General features: G+C 44.0%; 1 pseudogene across 1 annotated transcript; it reads left to right on the top strand.

The window, feature by feature from the left end:
- The first annotated feature begins 737 nt into the window (after positions 1–737).
- LOC148012168 (cytochrome P450 CYP736A12 pseudogene) lies at positions 738–2,889 on the top strand (annotated as a pseudogene). Its single transcript, XR_015689054.1, has 2 exons — positions 738–1,921; positions 2,042–2,889. The product of XR_015689054.1 is annotated as a cytochrome P450 CYP736A12 pseudogene (transcript).
- The last annotated feature ends 1,883 nt before the right edge of the window (positions 2,890–4,772 follow it).

Here is a 4,772-nt window from a genome sequence, read left to right as displayed (position 1 = left end):
CAAGTTTTGCAAAAATGACATATAATTTTTAAATAAAAGATCTTTTTCATAAATTTTTCAAACTATTGTATGCATTTGTCCTATAGTTTATAGAAACCACTCTTTTTATTTACCATAACGTGTTCAAATGACACTTTATACAATTTTCATACATACCCTTTATGGAAAGTAATAGGAGATTATAAATCTTGATATTGGATTTTCTACAATACCAATACGGAAATCAAGGCTATTAGGATAACAAAGTGCAACTCTATTAGCAATTTTAAGCATGTTAGTCATAGCACATTAACATTTTTTATGTTTCGAGATTGACAAACTTTTACAACAAATGAGATCTTCTACATTAAAGCCTATCAGAGACTTAGTAACAATTGAAAACTCTTATTTAAATGTGCAATTAATACCACAGTTCAAGAATTTCAAGCCTTCTGTGACTTTTCCTGTGCATGCAGATTCCAATCCAATCAAAGGCTATGGTCCAAATGTGAAAGAGCAGGACCGCTACATCAATCAAGTCGCAGTCCCCTGGATCTCTGAAACACTGAAAGCCTTGGTTTTCAATATTCTTCAGTAGAAAAATTGGTTGTGCACGGCCTGCTGGAGCAAGCTCAGAGAGCAAGACGCGTGGTAAATCAAACCAATCGTGAGCTCCGACGGCCCGTTCAACACCCCAAGGACGATTGAAAAGCCTGCACTTTGATGTTTTGAGGAAACTGATGGTAAGAGGGATTTGTCACGGCCCCTTTTCGCGATGGCTCGAAGCACCCTTCCTGCACGTCCTCATCGAGCAGACGATGTAAAATCGAACAGGAACAGGAAGAGTTGCACAACTGTTTTTTGCTCTATTAGCAAAAGTTACGCAACGCATAAGAATGATAAAGGAACCACGCAAAAGTCGTATAAATATGGGAAATGAGGGAAGAAACGCCATCACCAAAGCTACACACTTTCCTCTCTTATGATAACCTTGCTAGGTGTCTTGGGTGAGGCTACGTGAGCCGTCAGCGGAGGCAGCAGCAACAAAATACACCATGCAGATTTTCGAAGGGCGGAAAATCGGCTGGCAGCTCAGAGATTGCACCCTGTGTGCGCTACTGATTACACTAATATGGGCCAGCTACTTAAGCATTACCGTAATATACAGTAACTGGAGGAGGAGGCAGCAGCAGCACCGATACAAGCTCCCTCCAGGGCCCTGGCCCTTGCCCGTCCTGGGAAATCTGCTGCACCTCAGCGGCGATCTGCCACACGTGCGTCTGGCAGGCTTGTCGCAAAGGTACGGCCCGCTCATGGGCCTGCGCCTGGGGTCCGCGCCCCTGGTGGTGGCCTCCAGCGCCCAGGTGGCCAGGGAGTTCCTGCACACGAACGACAAGGCCTTCGCCAGCCGGCCGCCCTCTCTGTTCGCGGATCGCCTCTTTTATGGGCAGGCCTTCATGCTCGGCATGGCTCCGTACGGGCCCTACTGGCGCAGCCACTGAGGAGGCGGGAGCTGGGCCGCCTCATCCAGTTCCTGGCTGCTGGCGTGGACGCCAGCGTGGCCCTGGATCTGACACGCGCCATGTCTAGCATGGTGGAAGACCTCATGTGCCGCATCATCTTCCACCGCCGCGCGTCCGATGTGGCGATCCCGGGCGCCGCCAGCTTGAAGGACCTCGTGCATAAATCGGCTGTGCTAATCCAGGCGCCAGTGTTCGGCGACTTCATACCATGGCTGGGGTTTATGGACCGCGGTGTCAAGAGGAGCATGGACGAGGTGCACGCGGGGCTCGATGCCCTGTTAGAGACCTTAATTATGGAACGCGAGAAGCAGCACCAGCTGAATATACTGCAGGGGAGGGAGAATCTCCCAGAAGATGTTCTGGACGAGGCTCTATTGGATCCCTCTTTAAGCCGGGTGGGCGTCAAGCAGTATGTGCTGGTACGAGAGCCACACCCGAGAGAGAGAGAGAGAGTGTGTGTGTGTGTGAGACTCTGCTGCATTCTTACGTCGTCCTGCTAATTAAGAGTTGCGCTCACTGATCCCTTCATTGGTTTGTAGGATCTGGTCGCAGCCGGAATTGACACTACCTCTGTGGTACTGGACTGGACCATGGCGGAGCTCTTGAACAACCCACGAGTTCTGAAGAAGCTTCAAGCCGAGGTAGAGAAGGTCATGGGACTCAAGAGAATGGTGGAAGACTCCGACACAACGAGCCTCCCTTATGTGACTGCCATCGTTAAGGAGTCCTTGCGCCTGCACGCGCCCACAGTCCTTCTGTTTCCACACATGGCCACGGAGGCTTGTACGGTGATGGGGTTCAACCTTCCGGAGGGGACGAGGCTGTTAGTGAATGCGTGGGCGATTGGGAGGGACCCTGCCACGTGGGAGGACCCTGAGAGGTTCTGGCCGGAGAGGTTCCTCGAACAAGCTGGGGATCAAGAGCTGCGTAGTCAACATGTCGACGAGTTCTCATGGATCCCTTTTGGTTCGGGAAGGAGGAGCTGTCCAGGCGCCCCTCTTGCCCTACCCACCCTTGAGCTCACTATCGCAAATCTTGTCCACTGTTTTGATTGGGAGCTGCCGCAGGGTGAGAGCCATGTCGACATGTCCGAACAAACATCAGTAGTCACTTGTCGGAAACACCCACTCCTAGCAACCCCAGCTCTACGCATTTCTCTAACCGACTTCGAATAGCAATATCATTAAAGAGAACCAAGCCACTACTATTTCTAAGGTTATGTTACAGTTAGTCCTGCCATAGCATAACGTAGGCACCGCATGCTCCAGTCGAAGTAACTTATAGCTATAAGCTTCAAGCTTTTAATATATTCTTACTGGTTGTCGTCTCCTTACACAATCCTTGCAGGCAGAAGTCAAAGTATATTTGGCTTCCTAGAAGATAAAGGTGCTTCAATGGAGGATATCCGTTCTATTTTAGGCTATTTGTGATCTATAAATAATGAGAAAAAAATTGTGCTTTCTATTTTAAAAGAAGGGTTAGATGAAAATCTTGTTCTCCTTCTCTACTTCTTGACATTCGTTTCAAGAGAGAGAGAGAGATGGGATCATTAGCTTGATTCTTAAAGCGAGAGAGAGAGAGAGAGAGAGAGAGAGATGGGATCATTAGCTTGATTTTTTAAAGCGAGAGAGAGAGAGAGAGAGAGAGAGAGAGAGAGAGAGAGAGAGAGAGAGAAAGAGAGAGACATGGGAGAAAGGAGAGAGAATTTGATTATTCTTAGTTAAGATATACTTTTTGAAAGAGAGAGAGAGAGAGAGCTAAATAAATTCTAATTTTATTTAATGATTAAATACACGAAGTTTTTGCTATTTTACTTATACTGATGCATGCAAGAAAAAAGTAAGGTTAAATTTTTCATTAAATTTGATTTTATTAAATATTTTAGCTTTTGATTATTAACTTTAAAGTATTGAAAATATAATTTATTTTATGTATTTTATATATTCAATTTTGATTTTTATATTGTGGTGACCACAACATGCCAATTGGGTGTGCCAAGACGCTGCTAGCATGAGTGATAGCCAAGAAGAGGCCAAGACAAATATGATGAACTTGGGATAGCGTCAAAGTGTAAGGATAAGGGAAGGGGAGGGGCAAAAAGATGGAGGAGGTGATGAGAGAAGGCCAAGAAGAAGGCCTAAAGAGGCACCTCAAGAAGCTTCAACAACCATTGACACAACAACACCTCAAAAGAGGCGAATAAGGTCCATACACCTCCAGTGATGATAGAGGAAAGAATCAGCTTCTAGGATCAATAATACATAGCCATTCTATATAGCCAAAGAAGAAACTCCAAATCAACCCACAAGCTATTATAAGGGAACAAAGTATAGCAAACTCACAGTGTGAAGGTGTCTATGTGTGTTTGATACATTCACTAGAAGAGGACACTCAATTCTCAATCAATAGCACCTTTGAGCATATTGAGTTTGTGCAACTCAAAAGAAAAGGATTTCATATTGCCTATGTAGAGAAAGGAACGTAAATAGAAGAAAGAAGATAAGGAGGAGTTGCATGAAGTGGTCACATTAGATCTTAGGCTTGTGACTTTGAGTTTCATTTATGGAAAAACTCATTCATGTCACACAATTGCAAGCTCTTATCCAAGCCTACTTTAAAGGCATCACTTCTATATTGTTGGTCCATGATATTTCTTAGTGGAGATAGCAAAGCTCTCACTGTCCTCCAAAATTACTAGACCAAATTCACCACAATAAACTCCAACTTTACCAACATACATTGATGCAACTATGTATCTAGAATACTAGCAACAATACACAATGGTGGGCACAATTCTACAAGCCATCTCAAACTTGATGCTACAAGTAAACCATAAAAATCCATTGCTCATAAGTTTTATGAATAATCAAGCTCAAAGTAGCATAAGAACATAAGAATGTACAACTTTTGGTTTAGAATTTGCATATTAAAATGTGTCACAAATAGCATTGCAACGACTACAATAATTGAATCAACAACCAAAGAACCAATAACCCAATTTTCTCTCAAGCTAAATCAACTACTATGGTATAGGTATATCCCTCAATGATTGAAGCAATGAAACCCTTTTTCCTATGGCCTAGAATAAACCAAAACTTAGCACTTAGAGTATAAGATCAAGGACCAACAATCTTTCATGATGCAGCATAGATAGCACAAAGGATAGAGACAATAACAACTATTGCAGTAACAATAAGACAATAGTAAGAGTCTTGAACCCCCATGGTCATAGGTGAAGTTTGCAAGTTTCTTTCAGATATGTATTTTGTA

Source organism: Lygodium microphyllum, chromosome 27 (assembly GCF_053477565.2).
Source record: "Lygodium microphyllum isolate KBCC chromosome 27, Lygodium_microphyllum_v1.1.10, whole genome shotgun sequence".
Lineage (NCBI taxonomy): Eukaryota > Viridiplantae > Streptophyta > Polypodiopsida > Schizaeales > Lygodiaceae > Lygodium > Lygodium microphyllum.
The sequence above is the reverse complement of the archived record's forward strand: the minus strand, read 5'-3'. Positions and strand labels throughout refer to the sequence as shown.